The sequence below is a fragment of the Cervus canadensis genome, chromosome 23 (assembly GCF_019320065.1).
Source record: "Cervus canadensis isolate Bull #8, Minnesota chromosome 23, ASM1932006v1, whole genome shotgun sequence".
NCBI lineage: Eukaryota > Metazoa > Chordata > Mammalia > Artiodactyla > Cervidae > Cervus > Cervus canadensis.
The window spans coordinates 43924212-43944647 of record NC_057408.1 but is presented as its reverse complement, the minus strand read 5'-3'; positions in this window follow the sequence as shown (position 1 = coordinate 43944647).

The window sequence follows — 20436 nt, the reverse complement described above, 5'->3', positions numbered from 1 at the left end:
CGAAGTGAGTAACCATTTTCTTCTCCAGGGCATCTTCCCAACCCAGAGATAGAACTTGTGTCTGCTTCTTGGCAGGCAGATTCTTTACCACAGAGGCACCCCAACTGCCTCCTATTAATATGGCCTCCCATTCCTTTCCTGATCTTGCCCCAACCTAACCCTCCAGCTCCATCTCACACCAACCTTTCACTGTTCTTGCTGCTTCATTCCCATTGGCCTTCCCCCATTTTCCTCAGCTATTTTTAGGTTCCCCTCCCCATCCCACTGACCCACTCAACACCACAGCTTTAGCTCCTACTGCTCTTTCTTTGCCTGAATATTGTTTGATCCCTCACTGAGTAAACTCTACTGACCATTCAGATCTCAGTTAAAGGAAGGCTTGCCTGACTCTCCAGCACAGTTCAGATCAACCACTGACCTTACTCTTTGCACCCTAAACTTCTTCCTGATGCTTATCACCAGTTTATGTACTTGTGTGCTTGTTTGGTTAATGTCTTATTCTTCACTATCTTCTGTCGGTTTGTTTGTTTCTTTCAACATTTTATTAAGAAATCATTCAACCATGCAAAAAAGTTGAAAGAATTTCATAGTGAACACAAAACCCATATCTACAATTTATAATTTTTTAATTGTAGTTACCTTACAACATTGTCTTAGTTTCTGCTGCACAGAAAAGTGAATCAATCACACATATATCTATATCCCCTTTTTCCTTGAATTTCCTTCCCATTTACATCACCATGGAGCATCGAGTAGAGTTCCCTGTGTTCTATAGTCAGTTCTCATTAGTTACCTATTTTATACATACTAGTGTGTCTGTCTTTTAAGCCCCAGTAAAGCAGAGACCACATTAGATTTTCTTATTATTATATTGTCAGCATTCAGCAGAATTCTGCTCATTAAGTGAGAACTTGATAAATGAAAGAATGAAAGCCAAGAATAGATTCTATTTTCTCTGTTTCTTTATGTCTCTGAGTTTTTTCCCCTAAAAGCCAAAATGGTGTTCTTGTTATTAACCTAATGCAGATTTTAGGGATTGCCCCAATGTTACTTAAAGTGATAGATATTGATATTACTTGCTAACACAAAATTCTTGATGTATGTATGTATGTATGGTAGACCTTCAGAAAAACTTTGGTGAGCAACAGAAATATCTGTATACATCTGGTCAACAAGTCAAATAAAGGCAGGAGTTAAATGTCAATGTCTCCAGTTATTATATTTAAGTTATGTGATGGGTGGAAGTCTAAAAACCAGAAATAGCCCTTTTACTTCTTATTTTTCAGGTATCCTTTGGACAGAGTGTTGGTCTCAGACACTGCAAGGCTTGGACACATGGGTGAAATAAACACAACTCCATTTCTCAAGGAACCCTGGTCTCACATGGTTCTTGCTCTGGATAGATCTTCTAATATTTGTAATGTTACAATCCAAAATTTTAAACCTGAAGTTCTTCCTCTGGTATATATACATATATATTCTAACTTAAATGTATCCAAGTTTTACAAATAGACTGATAACCCCTGTCTCCAGGATGAGAAGAGTTTTTAAAAAATATCTTTAACTACTCAATAAATTTTGGTTGAATGGACTAAATTACCTATCTATCCAACTATCTATCTATTTTATAGCGATTTTAAAACAAAATTTTACTAACAGTTTTTTTCACCCTTCTTAGCTTTATCTGAAGTTTCTTCAAGATGCTTGTAGCATGCAATTGTAGTGGAAAACAGGTGACTCTTAACTGTGCTTGGGTACACTTATGGGTATGAGAAACATATAGGCCAGATCAGAACATCTGAGTTGGAAATCCCTATTCCCAACTCACTATATAACCTTCAGAAATCTCAAGATACCTTGAAATAACAGGAATGAGATGGCAACTTCTGATTAGAAGCAAATAACAGCAGGAGTCCAAGTCAGCAAATCAGGCATGAACTGGATCAAGGATGTAAAAGTCTAGGGATTTCCCCAGCAGCTCAGCAGTGAGGACTCTGCACTTCCAATGCAGGGGGCACAGGTTTGATCCCTGGTCAGGGAACTAAGATCCACCGTGACATGTTGCATGGCCCAAAAATAAATAAATAGTAAAAACTTACAGAAAATAATTTTAAAAGTCCAACAATGAGCAACTCTGCTGAGAGAGATGTATCTTCAGCAGTAAAACAGGGGTAATGATAATTGCATTTTCTTCAAGAGTTTTCGAGGAGGCCTGGGTTTGATCCCCGTGTGCACCAGAACCCAGAGACCCCATAGAGACTGAGCCAGAATTGTGTTTGAGTGTCTCCTGTGGAGTACAGGTCAGCTACAGGGGCAGGGGCTCTGGGGCAAGCAGACCTGGGTATGGCATAAGCCTTCTTGGAGGAGATCATCATTAACCCCACCATAGAGCCATCAGAACTTACATAGGACTAGGGAAACAGACTCTTGGAGGGTACAAACAAAACCTTGTGCACACCAGGACTCAGGAGAAAGGAGTAGTGACCCCACAAGAGACTGACCAAGACTTGCCCGTGAGTGTCCAGGAGTCTCCAGTGGAGGCGTGGGTCGGCAGTGGCCTGGTGCAGGGTCAGGGGCATTGAGTATGGCAGTGTGTGCATGGAACCTTTTGAAGGAGGTCAACATTTTCTTCATTACCTCCACCATAGTTTGGCCTCAGGTCAAACAACAGGAAGGGAACACAGCCCTGCCCATCAACAGAAAATTGGATTAAAGATTTACTGAGCACGCCCCCCCCCCCCAACCAGAACATGACCCAGTTTCCCCCTCAGTCAGTCTCTCCCATCAGGAAGATTCCATAAGTCTCTTATCCTTATCCATCAGAGGGCAGACAGAATGAAAACCACAATCACGGAAAACTAATCAAACTGATCACATGGACCACAGCCTTGTCTAATTCAATGAAACTATGAGCCATGCCATGTGGGGCCACCCAAGATGGACGGGTCATGGTGGAGAGTTCTGACAAAACGTGGTCCACTGTAGAAGCGAATGGCAAACCACTTCAGTATTCTTGCCTTGAGAACCCCATGAACAGTATGAAAAGGCAAAAAGATAGGACACTGAGAGATGAACTCCCCAGGTTGGTAGGTGCCCAATATGCTACTGGAGATCAGTGAAGAAATAACTCCAGAAAGAATAAGGAGATAGAGCCAAAGCAAAAACAACACCCAGCTGTGGATATGACTGGTGATGGAAGTAAAGTCTGATGCCATAAAAAACAATATTGCATGGGAACCTGGAATGTTAGGTCCATGTATCAAGGTAAATTGAAAGTGGTCAAACAGGAGATGACAAGAGTGAACACTGACATTTTAGGAATCGGTGAACTAAAATGGACTGGAATGGATGAATTTAACTCAGATGACCATTATATCTACTACTGTGGGCAAGAATCCCTTAGAAGAAATGGAGTAGCCATCATAGTCAACAGAAGAGTCCAAAATGCAGTATTTCTGTGCAATCTCACAAATGACAGAATGATCTCTGTTCATTTCCAAGGCAAACCATCCAATATCACAGTAATCTAAGTCTATGCCCCAATCAGTAATGCTGAAGAAGCTGAAGTTGAACGGTTCTATAAAGACCTACAGGACCTTTTAGAACTAACACCCCAAAAAAGATGTCCTTTTCATTATAGGGGACTGGAATGCAAAAGTAGGAAGTCAAGAGATACCTGGAGTGACAGGCAAATTTGGCCTTGGAGTACGGAATGAAGCAGGGCAAAGGCTAACAGAGTTCTGCCAAGAGAACTCACTGGTCACAGCAAACACCCTCTTCCAAAAACACAAGAGAAGACTCTACACATGGACATCACCAGATGGTCAACACCGAAATCAGATTGATTATATTCTTTGCAGCCAAAGATGGAGAAGCTGTATACAGTCAGCAAAAACAAGACCGGGAGCTGACTGCGGCTCAGATCATGAACTCCTTATTGCCGATTCAGACTTAAATTGAAAAAAGTAGAGAAAACCACTAGACCATTCAGGTATGACTTAAGTCAAAACCCTTATGATTATACAGTGGAAGTGAGAAATAGATTCAAGGGATTAGATCTGATAGACAGAGTGCCTGAAGAACTATGGATGGAGGCTCGTGACATTGTACAGGAGGCAGTGATCAAGACCATCCCCAAGAAAAAGAAATGCAAAAAGGCAAAATGATTGTCTGAGGAGTCCTTACAAATAGTTGAGAAATAAGAAGAGAAGCAAAAGGCAAAAGAGAAAAGGAAGGATATACCCATTTGAATGCAGAGTTCCAAAGAATAGCAAGGAGAGATAAGAAAGCCTTCCTCAGTGATCAGTGCAAAGAAATAGAGGAAAACAAGAGAATGGGAAAGACTAGAGATATCTTTAAGAAAATTAGAGATGCCAAGGGAATATTTCATGCAAAAACAGGCACAATAAAGGACAGAAATAATATGGACCTAACAGAAGCAGAAGATATTAGGAAGACGGGGCAAGAATACACAGAAAAACTATGCAAAAAAGATCTTCATGACCCAGATAACCACAATGGTGTGATCACTCACCAAGAGCCAGACATCCTGGAATGTGAAGTCAAGTGGGCCTTAGGAAGCATCACTATGGACAAAGCTAGTGGAGGTGATGGAATTCCAGTTGAGCTATTTCAAATCCTAAAAGATGATGCTGTGAAAGTGTTGCACTCAATATGCCAGCAAATCTGGAAAACTCAGCAGTGGCCACAGGACCGGAAATGGTCAGTTTTCATTCCAATCCCAAAGAAAGGCAATGCCAAAGAATATTCAAACTACCACATGATTGCCCTCATCTCATACGCTAGCAGAGTAATGCTCAAAATCCTCCAAGGCAGACTTCAACAGTACATGAACCATGAACTTCCTGATGTTCAAGCTGGATTTAGAAAAGGCAGAAGAACCAGAGATCAAACTGCCAACATCCACTGGATCATCGAAAAAGTAAGAGAGTTCTGGAAAAACATCTACTTCTCCTTTATTGACTACAGCTATGCCTTTGACTGTGTGGATCACAACAAACTGTGGAAAATTCTGAAAGAGATGGGAATACCAGACCACCTGACCTGCCTCTTGAGAAATCTGTATGCAGGTCAAGAAGCAACAGTCAGAACTGGACATGGAACAACAGACTGATTTCAAAATGGGAAAGGAGTATGTCAAGGCTGTATATTGTCACATACTCTGTCACATGCAGAGTGTATCTGGAGAAGGCAATGGCACTCCACTCCAGTATTCTTGCCTGGAAAATCCTGTGGATGGAGGAGCCTGGTAGGCTGCAGTCCATGGGGTCACTGAGTCGGACACGACTGAGCGACTTCACTTTCATTTTTCACGTTCATGCATTGGAGAAGGAAATGGCAACCCACTCCAGTGTTCTTGCCTGGAGAATCCCAGGGACGGGGGAGCCTGGTGAGCTGCCATCTATGGGGTCGCACAGAGTCGGACACGACTAAAATGACTTAGCAGCAGCAGCAGAGTACATCATGAGAAATGCCAGGTTTGATGAAGCACAAGCTGGAATCAAGATTGCTGGGAGAAATATCAATAACCTCAGATTTGCAGATAACACCACCCTAATGGCAGAAAGCAAAGAAGAACTAAAGAGCTTCTTGATGAAAGTGAACTCAACGTTCAGAAAACTAAGATCATGGCATCTGATCCCATCACTCAAGGCAAATAGATGGGGAAACAATGGAAACAGTGAGAGACTTTATTTTCTTGGGCCCCAAAATCACTGCAGATGGTGACTGCAGCCATGAAATTAAAAGACTCTTGATCCTCCGAAGAAAAGCTATGACCAACCTCGATAGCATATTAATAAGCAGAGACATTAGTTTGCCAACAAAGGTCCATCTAGTCAAAGCTCTAGTTTTTCCAGTGGTCATCTATGGATATGAGAATGGGACCATAAAGTAAGCTGAGCATCAGAGAATTGATGCTTGTGAATTGTAGTGTTGGAGAAGACTCCTGAGAGTCCCTTGGACTGCAAGAAGATCTAACCAGTCCATCCTAAAGGAAATCAGTCCTGAATATTCATTGGAAGGACTGATGCTGAAGCTGCAGTTCCAATACTTTGGTCACCTGATGCGAAGATTTGACTCATTGGAAAAGACCCTGGTGCTGGGAAAGATTGAAGGCAGGAGGAGAACGGGATGACAGAGGATGAGATGGTTGGATGGCATCACCAACTTGATGGACGTGAGTTTGAGTAAGCTCCGGGGGTTGGTGATGGACAGGGAAGCCTGGCATGCTGCAGTCCTTGGGATCACAAAGAGTCGGACATGACTAAGTGACTGAACTGAACTGAACTGAACTGAACAGGGGTTTTCATTAATATTTGAAAAGTGCTTTAATCCAATGTTACAAAGGTGTTAATGGAAGAAAAATATGTTTGAGGTGTGGGGTGTGTGTGTGTGTGGTGTGTGGGAGAGTGTTGGTTCTTCTCAACAAGCATCTAGTCACAGCTTTTCAAGAAAGTGGGAATTCAAAAAGGTTTCATTTCCAAAGTTTATTTTAAAAGTGAGAAGATTTTTGCATGATTATGTTTTTTTACATAACATTCCTTAAGCTATTTATCAAGGCACAGAATCGAAGAAACATGATAACAGCTGGTACTGGCTAGGAGTTACTGTACTTAATTAAAAATTAGATGTAGATACTGGCAGTTTTGGTTTCACAAGGTACCTGTCCTACCCACCGAGGGAAATTTAAATTCCACTTAGTAGAATCAGTACATCAATACAGGGAAGAGTGTTGTAAGCAGATACTCTGCAGGGAGACAGAAGACCATCTACAGCTGACTAGGAAAACAGATGGAGGACTATAAATATTTTTATTAAGACTATTTAAATTGTGTTTGTTTTGAATGATGATCAGAAATATGTGCTAATTTTTATATTCAGAGGATTGGGAAATGTATAGGAAATAAGGCAGGCTTCCCTGTGGCTCAATAGTAAAGAATCCACCTGACAATGCAGGAGTTGGAGGTTCAATCCCCGGGTCAGGAAGATCTCCTGGGAAAGGAACTGGTAACCCACTCCAGTGTTTTTGCCTGAGAAATCCCTTGGACAGAGGAGCCTGCTGAGCATAATCCATGGGGCTGCAAAAGAGTCATACATGACGTAGCAACTTAACAAGAACAAGAATAGGAGAGAAGATTGATTCCTAGATCTATGACAGTACTATAAACCACTGTTAAAATGCTATTTTTTCCCTTCCAATTTTTTGTATGCATGTAGACATTTAATTTTTCCTGAAAAATTGTGACTATGATTATATATTTAGATTGTAAGGGTTAAATTTGAGTTTACAGGTAGACAAGGTCAAGGTCACTGCTATAAAAACTTTATCTTATTGTAGTAAATTTTCTTATAAAGTTTGTTTTTAATAACTGTATAATAATTATATAGTTATGCTATGTTTTCATCTGTTTCCTACTGTAGATGTATAGAGGGTTAATATGTTTGTTTATTTCACTTATACATTGCTAGGCGTCTCTAAAAGTAGACTTTTGTGATCTAAATCTTTAAATATCATGTATAGGCTTTTTAACATGTATTGCAAAAATGGTTGAAAGATTTGTGATGCCCATAAGAAATATATCAAAGGATCCATTCCTTCACAAACTTGATATACTTGAATATCAAAAATTTTATCTCTCTGCAAAATTAATAAAAATATATATACAATTTGATTATTATAATTGAATTTTTTATACACTGAGGTTCCATCATTTTGTGCATATATTTTTGTAAATTATTTAAAATATGATTTCTTATTTTTTAATAGAGATGTTAGTATTTTTACTGATCTTTAAACAAATACATCTCAAATATATTAATAAACTAATACATTTTAAACCATTTCCCCAATTTTTATTTCTGTCTTAATTTTATTCAGAGTACCTTTTGACATACATTCATGAAATAATTATTGAAATCTTGCTCTGGATTTCACACTGTTCTAAGCCCTGTGACACAGAAATGAAAAAGCAGTAAAAAAAAAAAAAAAAAAAGAAAGAAAATCTGGCCTTTCTGAAGTTAAAACAAAATAGTCAAAAATCCTGGAGTTCATGAAGTTTGTATTCCAGTTGAGGGAGAAAGACAACAGATTTTTTAAAAAGTAACAGATATTATGTTAGAAGATAGTGATGCTATGAATAAAAATGATACAGAGGAGATGAAAGATGCTAGTGATGATGACTGCAGCTTTTAGTGGGGTGGTCAGAGGGATGACACCTGAGCAAAGACTTGGAGAGGTGGGGCTAGCCAGGCAGAAGAAACAGTGAGTACACAGTCAACAGATGAGACACGACAGTTATGTTTAAGTAAAAAACTATTCATGCAGCTGGACTCAATCAAGGTTGAGATGCCATTAGAGGTTACAGGGATCCAGATGGTGAAAACTCTAGTGCACCATTGTTAGCCTGTGGCATGTACTTTTTTTGAATGAAAAATGAAACATTGAAAAATTTTACATACATTAAGTGCCATGACTTGACTTACAGGCTCATTCTGGGTGCCATATTTAAAAAGGTGGAAGCAGGTACCATGGTTAGAAAGCTATTGCAATAATCCAAACAGGAGGTAGAATAGGATGATAGTAATTTGGAATGGTCAGACACTAGATATACATTGAGAAAGTGCTGGCAGGATTTACTCAAGGAAAGGTTTTAGAAGGTGAAACAAGTCAATGATGACCGAAAAAAGAAAAGAAGATTTTTGGTCTGAGCAACTAGAAGGATGGAATGGTCATGAAGATAGTCAAGTGAAAGAAAAAAGGCTATGCAATGAGCTGAGATGACTCAGTGAATGATTGTAGATGTAAAAGAGAAGAGAAGAAAAGTTTGAACTCTGGGGAATGTCAACCAGCAGAAGTGTCTAAGAAGTGGCCATTTGGGAGGAGGAAAGATAGAAGATTCCTGAAATATAAGGAAAGAAATAGTTTGAAGAAGAGAAAATAATCAGTTGGGCAAATGCTGGTAACTGATCAGACAAAGCAGTAACTGAGATTAAGACGTGCCATAAAAATAATGACATGAGAGTTGTCAGTCACCTTGGCAGAAAGAATTTTAGTGATAGCCTCTTGGAATGGGTTTGAGAGGAAAATAGGAGGAAAGAAGTTGGAAATAGTAAGTAAAGACAACACTTAGGTTGAGTTTTGCTACAAAGAGGAGCAGCAGTAGCTAGAGAGGAAACTGGATGAGAGTTTTATTTGGGATGAGACTAATGTGACTGGTTTTTATTTTGATGAGAAAGGTTGAGAGAGGTGAAAAAGATTCAGAATAATAAAGAAGATTTAATGGAGAACTATATTCACTTGGAAAGAGACCCAAGGATCTGCTAGATACATGGAAGACTTTAGATAGAAATATGGACATTTTATTCATAGTGACATAGGGGAAAGGGATAGATATGGACATAGGTGCTGGTATATGGGTAGATACAGTAGTGAAAACTTTAAAGTTTCATCTAATTGGACTTTGTTTTCTTAGTAAAACAGAAGGCAAGTTGATCAACTGAGAGTGACACATTAATTTTTTTATAAGGGCAAATCTGTTGAGTTTTGGGGGGTTTTTTGGTTTTTTTTTTTTTTTCATTGCTTGTCAGTTTAGGAGTCCTCTTTCACACTGAGGTCAGATTTTTAAATTTCTCAGATTTTCTTAAGATATTTAATGTATAAGTTTTACTTTTAATTTTTAATTGGAGGATAATTGCTTTACAATAGTGTGTTGGTTTCTGCCATACATCAACATAAATCAGCCATAGATCTACATATGTCCTCCTTCTTGAACCTCCCTCCCCCCTATGACCCCATCCCACCCCTCTATGTTGTCACAGAGCACCAGGTTGAGCTCCCTGCATCATATTGCAAATTCCCACTGGCCATCTATTATACAGTTTAACTTTTATATTTTTAAGGGAAAAATAATCAAATAAACAAGTCTAACTAAGACATCAAATTCAGGATTCATAAATTATTAACTGACAGATTTTGCTACTTAAGTATTTATGCATGGCAAAAGTGTACTAGAAGTAAGGTTAAAAGGCCAACCTAAACTAATTCTGCATTAGCATTTGTGACTTGTAAAATGTGAAGGTGTGCCAGTTTTAATCCTAGGCCTCAAGAGTTCTTGAAGCCTTTTATGCTGTCTCAACCATCACATGAGCAACCCTGGGTTAGCCTCCTAGAGGATAAGGAGGCCATATGGTGGAGAGTCTAGTTGACCTTATGCGTCATGACCAAGTCACGTGAGAGACAAACTCCACTCTGCAGCCACATTTGCCTGCAGCCCTGTGAATGAGCCCAGCAAAGACCAGAATAACCACCCAGCTGAGTCCAGTCTGAGTCATTAGCCCCTGAGTTAAATAAGTGATTGTTACTGTTTTAAGCCCCTAATTTTGGTGGGCTTGTTATGCAAACATAGCTAACTCAAACACTCATTATGAGTATTTCCAAATGTTGGTGAGAAGATAGAAGATGCTTACATAGCATCCTCTCCAGTCCTGAGAAAGATTTAACTCTGTAATTATTAACAAGCAGTTGGTCAGCTTAAATCTGATGTTAATTATAAGGTGAAATGTGAGTTTAAGTCATTCTTTCCCAAACTGTTCTCTTCCATGCATTAGTCTTATTACGTGTTCATCAAAAAAGGGTTCTCCCTGGTGAAATAATTTTAAGAAAGGGTACATATTACAGTGTGTTATTGGAGCTTCACAATGTACATTAGCACAAAAAGCCTCTGAGAAGTTTTAGTTCATGGCCTAAAGCCTAGTAAACACTCAACAAATGCTCACATACTCACAACATCATCAGTAATCAACATCCTTATTATTTGCTGGCCACAAATTAAATATGTCAGTTCAGATCCTTGAAACTTTATAGTTAATTGAGTTAATTGATTTACCTCTCAGATTCTTCCAGTCAGTTGACTTTTTGTCTTAATATAGACTAAACAATAATTTCATAAAATTATTTTATATACTAAATGATTTTGTCATTTTAGATGTTAAAAGAAAGAAATGAACTTATATTGGTATGCCAGTGGGAGTTAGTTGTATAACACATTTCTCAAAAGAGAGTTCTAAGTAAGTAAATACAATTTCTATGAATAGCCAATTAACCTGGAATTTGGTGACACTCTTTGGAATTCACTACTCTGAGGTGATGATGGCTAAATGGAAAATGTCACAGGTAAATACTCTCTGCTTTTTAAAAAAACTGCGTAAGTGAAAGGCAGATAAAGTTAATCATCTCACTTCCCACCAAAAAAAAAAAAAAAAAGAACCACGAAGCAAAGTTTTAAGTAACTCTGGAAAGTCCCCTTGAAAATTCAGCTCTGATGAATGCTAGTGGCCATGTATTATAATAACGAACGGGGCAAAGAAAAGGAGGGTACTTTCTCAGAGTTCAACTCGATCTATAAAAACAATGACCTTTCCTGAAAGAAATAACAACCCCAGTTTGCATCTTGTGTCTTCTCATTAAGCATTTCTCTTTTATTGAATTCTTCCCTTTTGGCATTGATTCTCATTGGTTATTCAATGTTTATGTTTCTTCTGCCTTTTTACTTGGTAATTAATTATTATCAATCCATTAATTTTTATCTTATAGCCACTTTCTTCTTTGATCTAAGTGCCAAAACACTTGGCAGTCTTTACTGGTCAACAGACAGAAGAAATGTCCTAGATTTAATTTATCTGTTTCTCCTGCCTGAGAGCTTGGAATACAGTTTACTAATATACTTGAGCAGTAACAATTCTGTTTATTTAGATAGCATCTCCAATTAATACCAGTCATAGGGATTGTGGAATCAATTTATTCTACATGTTACCCTAAGCCCTTATCCTAGGCTTCTATTAGTTTACTAGGACTGCCATAAGAAAAAAAAAAAAGTACCATAGACAGTGACTCAAACAATAGAAATTTATATTCTCATAATTCTGGAGGGAAAAGTCTGAGCTCAAGCCATTGGTAAGTTTACTTTCTCTGCAGTGTACCTTTACCTATGTTTTTATATGGTCTTCCCCACATACCTGTCTGTGTATAAATTTCTTCTTCTTATAAGGACACTGGTCATAATGGATTAGAGTTTACCTTAATTATACCTATAGAAGTCCCATCTCCAAATAAAATCTCATTCAACAGAATTGGTGGTTAGGACTTTTACATACGGATGTAGAAGGGCCACTGGGCTCCCTGACAGCTCAGTTGGTAAAGAACCCACCTGTACTGCAGGAGAACTGGTTCGATTCCTGGGTCGGGAAGATCCCCTGAAGAAGGGATAGGCTACCCACTCCAGTATTCTTGGGCTTCCCTTGTGGCTCAGCTGGTAAAGAATTGACCTGCAGTGCAGGAGACCTGGGTTTGAGCCCTGGGTTGGGAAGAGCCCCTGGAGAAGGGAAAGGCTACCCACTCCAGTATTCTGGCCTAGAGAATTCGGACATGACTGAGCAAATTTCACTTTCACTTTAGAAGGGCCACAACATCGTACTTCACAACTTCCTTCTTACCTTACACACATGCTCTGTTCTCTGTCTTTAAAATAGGGATAATGAAGCAGTTAGAATAATGCTGGAAGTACCATAAACCATAAAGACTCAGTAAGTGTTAGCATATCCTATCATGGTTGTTGTTGTTCAGTTGCAAAGTTGTGTCTGACTCTTTGTGACCCCATGGACTGCAGGCTTCCCTGTCTTTTATTATCTCCCAGAGTTTGTTCAAATTCATATCCATTGAGTCAGTGATGCTATCTTACCATTTCATCTTCTGCTGCCCATTTCTTCTTTGGCCTTCGGTCTTGCCCAGCATCAGGATCTTTTCTAATGAACTGACTCTTTGAATCAGGTGGCCAAAGTATTGGAACTTCAGCTGCTGCATAATCCTTCCAATGAATATTCAGGGTTGATTTCCTTTAGGATTGACTGGTTGGATCTTCTTGCAGCCCAAGGAACTCTCAAGAGTCTTCTCCAGCACCCCAATTCAAAAGCATCAGTTCTTCCTCACTCAGACTTCTTTATGGTCCAACTCTCACATCTGTACACAACTACTAGAAAAACATAGCTCTGACTACACAGACTTTGGTTGGCAAAATGATGTCTCTGCTTTTTAATATGCCCTCTAGGTTTGTTGTAGCTTTCCTTCCATGGAGCAAGGAAGGCAATATTTTTGTGTGGTGAACCCCATCAATGGTATGAAAAGGCTATACATTTTAGGTTGCTTATAAGTCTATGTTCCTCATCAGGTTGTTGAAAAGATTAAAGGACATAAAAGGAGGAGATGACTGGGGATGTTCTTGGCCCACCTGGGTGCTGGATAACCAGTGGCTGTTATTGTTACAGTGCCTCCAGGCTAATAAAGAGATCCTTGTATTCCACTTTAGTGCTTTGTATCCAAAGAAGTGAATTTGAATATTTATCAAACCTAACACTGTATTATTGTCATTAAAAATGATAAGTCAAAGAAATATATCCTTTTCACTTAGGAAAAGGAGTGATGACTATGAATACACTGTTTGTAAAGAGTTCTTACACTTAAGTCTCAGTTCTTAAGCTTTGCAGGCTACTTCTCATGTTCTACGCACAGTTTCTCCAAGTCCAGGAAGTAACCTCATAAAAAATTTAGTTGATCCAATTCACTCACAAAATAATTGGTCCCTTAAAAAATGTCCAAATAAGTCGATGTATTAGCAGAAAAACTCTTATTTTGGTTTTGAAATGTTGTATCTAGTGAGAAAACATATAACATTAGAAGTGCTGCTTGATGACAGTATGCATGATCAAAGCAAATTATGTAGATAATATAACTTTCCAAATATTACATATTTTAATGTATAATTTTAAAAGTATCTTGGAATACCTTTATTTTATTTTATAATAGGGACAAAAAGAAAAAATATTTCTGTGTGATTGTAATGAAAGCACAAGTTAGCTTATCTATCCTTGAAAGGCAGAGAATTGCATCTAAATATTATATTTGGGGTATTTTATTTGCCTCTAGATTTTGAAACATAATAATAACATTTGCTTTTACTTAACTTCCATTGAATTGAAATGATATTTATGTTAAAGTAAAACTCCTCTAGAGGCAATACAATAGTGCTCAGAAATGTGAAATGATTCTTTTTCTTTGAGCTTAGATACCTCTAATGAGCTTCAATATGCAGTTCACTCGTCTTTTTTAACAGTAGAGACTTTGGGGATTGAATGAAATAGCTGTGAACCTAGTAAAGAAAAATTAGGCAGGAGGTATTGAACAATCATGTCTTATTTATTTAGTTAACAATTCCTTTTACTAAAAATTTTCTAGACAAGTGAGAGGAATTAGAATGGTTATTCAGGAAGTTTTCTATGAATCTCTTTTCAACTATGTTTGCCATTTAGCAGAGATTTGTTACAAAAGAGCATCTATTGCTTTCATCCTTAGGATTCTAAGAATAAGGCAAGGCGCATGCAATGAAGAAGATAATTCCAAAATTAAATGTTAAATTTTCATCTCTAGCAGAATCTTTGGGTGTTTCCATTATTGGAAATACCATTTTTTTTTAGGGGGGAGCAAAAGAATTCAGTGTTTCTTTTCTGAAGGTAATGAGAAGTATTAATATTTCCTTAAATTCAGACTGTCTGTAATCATATCTATTTAAATCAGCCTTACTGAATATAGCAATATCAGCATGTTATCTTGTAAAGAGGATGAAATTATGCATCCCACTTGCTGAATTATTAATGGTGTTTAATTTCTCCAACATTCACTTTTGATTTAAGGGTCATACACAGAAATGCATTTGCTGATTCACAAGAACAAAAGTGGAAGAATTAGCCAACACTCTCCAGTATCTATGGCCAATCATTGTCCTACTCTAAGGGCCTATTTCAAACCAAATATGTTATTCAGAAAAACTTTGGGGAATGAAAAAGTCGTCTTGAGTTTTTAATGCAGAGTGGTAAAGAAGAAATGATGTTTTGAGGAGGCCAAAGAAGTGGAACAAAATCCTTTCAAATACAAGCAATCATAGTTTAGAGATATGCTTGCCACTCCAGAGTTCACTGGAAAGGGTAATCAGAATTTTATAGTCAATTTCAGTATATACACTTAATACAACTTTTAGAGTGTTTTGTCAAGGTAGCCAAAGGCAGTCCTTCTATTTCTGTCACTGGAGTTGGTTTAACAAGGAATAAAAGAATAAGATGACCACATTAAATATGAAAGACAAATAATCCAGCACATCAATAAACAACAGAACTGTCTCTTGAAAATGTAGCTTTCCATAAAAATCTTAGGTTGTATGATTTTATTTAACCTCTCTATTCCTGCAAATGTGCATACAAAATGGTTCTTCTGTGTGGTTGCCAGGGGGAAGGATGTGGGGAAGGGATATGTAGTTAGGGAGTTTGGAATGGGCATGCACACACTGCTATATTTAAAAGGATCTGCTGTGTAGCATATGGAACCCTGCTCAATGTTATAGGCAGGCTGGGTGGGAGGCAAGTTTGGGGGGGACTGGGTACATGCACCTCTGCTGTTCACCTGAAACTATCACAAGATTGTTGTTATTCTGCCAAACCCCAGTACAAAGTTAAAAGTTTAAAAAATAAATAAATTTTAAAAAACTGAGAGTAAAATCTGACTGATTTAGCCACAAGGGAGAAGGGGACATTGCAACCTCCAGGGGATCAAAGAGTCAAAAAAAGAAGAGTCAGACCTTGGGGAAGCCAGGTGCTGGGGTAGCTTTGATGATGTCAACAAGAGGGACCACAGACCACCTTGTAGCCTCCTAGCATGAGAATATGCACAAGAGCATCAGTCTCTTGTGCCCTTGGATATCCTTGTTCAAATTCACTTCATTGAGAAAAAAAAAATCCATAGCCCTTGCTTAGGAGGTGAGTATATCCCTATGGTAAGCTAGGGGGTTAAGGCAGGGGAGCAGGAATGGAGAAGAGGGCAGAGGGGAACATTATAGGGACGTATAGGATGCCAGAGTGGCATGCACACCAAGTCCCATGGAAGGAGGCAGAGCTACTGCTCCTCCAATGAAAAGGGAAGGCTTTCTCTAGACAAGGGATAGAGACGTTGGATGGACCCTGGTCCACATCAGAAAGAAGGAAAAATGTAAGTGATAAGAGCACAGTGAGTTTCTGATGGGCTTCCCTGGTGGCTCAGACGGTAAAGAATCTGCCTGCAACACAGGAAACACAGATTTGATCCCTGGGTTGGGAAGATCCCCTGGAGAAGGGAATGGCAACCCACTCCAGTATTCTTGCCTGGAGAATCCCATGGACAGAGGAGCCTGGTGGGCTACAGCCCCTGGGGTTGCAAAGAGTCAGACACAACTGACTAGGCAAACATTAAACCTAATGATGTTTTTGGACAACTTCAGGATTATCAGGAGGCCTAGGATAAACTAAACAAACTCAGGAATGCAGATTGTGTCTTTTTTGTGTGGCTGCAAATATTCTTTTTAAACATTTCCAGCCTTAATTAATTTTCAGTTTCCTTAGGATTCTGGAAATCCTTTTGGAATTGTTCCACTGTCAGATGGAACCTTTTTTTTTTTTTTAACCATGCCCTGCAGCATGTGGGGCTTCCTTGGTGGCTCAGACGGTAAGAATCCTCCTGCAGTGCGGGAGACCTGGGTTCAATCACTGGGATGGGGAGATTTGCTGGAGAAGGGAAATGCTACCCACTCCAGTATTCTGGCCTGGAGAATCCCATGGACTGTCCAATCCCAAAGAATCGGACATGACTGAGCGACTTTCACTTTCACTGCAGCATGTGGGATCTTAGTTCCCTGACCAAGGATCGAACCCATGCCCCCAGCACTGGAAGTGTGGAGTCTTAGCCACTAGACCACTAGGGAAGTCCCAGAAGGAACCCTTTTTAATCAGTTTACCCACATGGTCAGTATCTTCCTACCCTTATCATCCAATCCTTATCAAAATGCTATGTGTTGAGTAATTTCTAAGTGTTCTATAATTATGTCACTGCATTCTTTAAGATCAGGAATATGGCATTTTAAATAAAATACTATATCACTGGAAAAAAAAAAAAAAACTCCTCTTGAGTGCTTTCTCTGGACTGTTTACATTCAAACAGAAATAAGACACTTATAGGAAAAAGAAGAAAACTCTAACCTTAGAATTCCAACTCCTTCAGAATGGACAAGATTTGATAAGTTGTCCATGTTTTAGAAACTGGGATCTTCTCAGGGGAAAAACACTGAAGCAAGAGCCTGCTCTAATACAAATCGTTCTTCTTGCCCACAAAGTCAGTATGAGATGAAGATCTTCCCAAGTCATTCTGAATGGTTGATCTATCAGCCCCTCCAGGTTTCATTTTCAGAGTCCAATCACCATATGACAGCACTCAAATACAATATTTAATTTGAATTTTGTTACCCGGTGACTCTGGGTAATGCCCTCTGTGTGTGTTCCTTTGTATTTTACTGTTATTTGCTCCCTCCCTTCTTTCCTTCCTTCATGCTGCTTTCTTTTTCTTTTTAACTGGACACAGGAAAATGCTATCAAAAATCTGGTTTTAATGAGGACACAGTAGAGTGCAACAAAAATCATTTAAAAAGGCGAGACTTAAAGTTTCTACATCTTAGTTGGTCACTAACTAGCTGTGGGATGAGAAGAAATCTCTTAACCTCTCAGAGCCTGTGTTCTCCTCTCTAAACTGAGAAGAGTGTTTAAAATAACAATCCACCAATGTCCCCCTTGCTCTCTGCCCCAGCCAGTTCTGTGCCAAGTGATGAATCAGAATGTCCTGCCTGGCACTGGCATTTAAAATGATACAGGTGCTTTACTACCCTCCCAAAGTCCTATAAGGCCCGTCTCTGTGCTCTCAGGATTGAAGAATCCCTTCACCAGACTCCACACTCAGTGTTACTGACGGGATATGTTGTTTTCTTTAGGGGAATGGAGGCAAAGTCAAGCTTGGGAACCACCTGGAAAGGCTTTTCTGAAACCAATTCTACATATCTTTGAACTGGTGACATTCTTTCATCTCTTAGGCTAAATCAAGGACTCCTCTTGCTCCAAGAGAGGAATATACTCCAAGGACATGTAATTAGGCTACTGCACTAAGGCCTGTGGCTTCCCACGTGGTGCAGTGCTAAAGAGTCTGACTGCCAATACAGGAGACAAAGGTTCGATCCCTGGGTTGGGAAGATCCCCTGGAGGAGGAAATCGCAACCCACCCCAGTATTCTTGCCTGGGAAATCCCATGGACAGAGGAGCTTGGCGGGCTATAGGCCATGGGGTCACAAAGAGTCTAACATGATTGAGCAACTGAGCATGCAAGCTCGCGCTAAGGGGTGTAGCTTTAAAGGGGAAATGGATCATAAAGAGCATAGGACTGGGACAAGCCCTTTAAAACTTAGTTTCTTCACATAGCTCTCTGCTCTCCTCCTCCTTCTCTCCTACATGGCCAGTATCTTAAGTCTTTTCCTCTTTTTGAAAATAGACTGTAAAAAAAAAAAGAAAAGAAAATAGACTGTAGAAAAGAAACTTATGGTAGTCAAAGGGGAAAGGTAGAGGGAAGGGGTAAATTAGGCATTTGGGATTAACATATATAACTACTATATGTAAAGTATTAATAGCTAATCAACAAGGACCTACTATATAGCACCAGGAATATTTGATATTTTGTATGCTCAATATTTCATAATAACCTATAAGAGAAAAGAATCTGAAAAAAACAGATATATATGTATGGATAACTGAATCACTTTGCTGTACATCTGAAATTAACACAACAATTATGCTTCTATGAAAATAAATATGTATATAAATAAATATATGAAAAGAAAATGAGTGGGGCCAGGGGAGGGTTCAGAAAAATGAAGGCAGGCTCAAGCCTTCTCCTGTCTGTTCTTCGCCAGACGGACCATTGTACTGCACCCACAGAATAATGGAATAACTCAGCTCAGCAGTATAGAAGCCCAACCAGGGACTCAGAGACGAAACCCAGGCAAATATAAAAATTGTGCATCTGCCTGGTGGGCATTGTCTGCGTGTATCCTGTGGAAACCTAAGGAGCCCATCAACAGCTAACCTAGTGTCTGAGTCAAGGATTGAGCATTTTAGATGACCTAAGAAAGATGACCGAAAATGGACTATTAGATGGTCCTGGTTTTTTAACTGCCAGAATTGTGACTGGCTAAAACTAGGATTTTTAAAATCATGAGAGAGGTAAGTGTATCATTTGAATTTCCTGATGTTATTCAGATATTAGAATTCCTTAAAAAAAAAAAAAAAGCCTGCAGTGGGTAAAAGAGTTTAATTTCTCACCTGGATGATACATAATCATTCCACCAAATCTTCCATAAAAACAAGTTTATTTAATAAAGCAAACTATTCCTTGTTTATTACTTCTTCTCATTTTTATTCATTGCTAGTTCTAGGATTATAGGAACAATTATGCTTGCAATTGAGGCTGTATCTGCAGCAAAGATCTGCTTGGAGAAATAAAAAGCATGTTTGAACTTGGCAAATAACTGCTTATTTTGTAAACAACTGTTTAGAAAGTAGTGTATTTGATCTATATTAAATATTTTTTCCTTTAAAACAATGTGTGCTGATAATTAATTAAGTTCAAACAATATTTACCTTACACCTACTATGGATGTGGTATGATAATCAAGATATTTTTATTACCTTAAAAGAATTTAGAATAAAGCAAAAGAAACAGTTAAAATGGAAAATATCTCACATAACATAAGTCTTATGATAGGGCTATGCATAAACATTTTGGAGTCACTCTAATGATAGAACTAATGGTCAATCTTAAACATAAAATATAATACTTTAATGTTAAAATTCAGATCCTTCGCATGATATATAAGGTTCTTGCTCATCTGGTCCATACTGACATTTCCAATCAACTACTCTTGTTTTTATTTATAACGCAAGAATATTGGCTCAGTTCAGTTCAGCCGCTCAGTCTTGTATGACTCTGCGACCCCATGGACTGCAACACGCCAGGCTTCCCTGTCCATCACCAACTCCCAGAGCTTGCTCAAACTCATGTCCATCAAGTTGGTGATACCATCCAATCATCTCATTCTCTGTAATTTCTAAAGATGGACATTGTTCTTCTACGCCTCCATTCATGACTGACTGGTTATTTGTTTATGTGTCTGTTCCCTGGTTTGACTATGAGAGCCTTGCAGGGTGGCTTAATAGACTCTCATAACCCCAGCACCCTGCCACAGAACCAGGCATTTAATTGCTGTCCATAAAGATTTATGAAATTAAGCTGAGTTAATTGATTTATTCTCCACAAGATCTTGCAAGTAAAAATCATGGCTCTGTTCAGTGCTTGCACAATATTTTATCCTTCCTATCCTTTTATTTTTTCTTCCTTTATCATGTAAACTGTAGAGGACAAAATTGATGCCTTTTTTCTTCTTTCACCAGCTCCTTGCACAGTGCTCA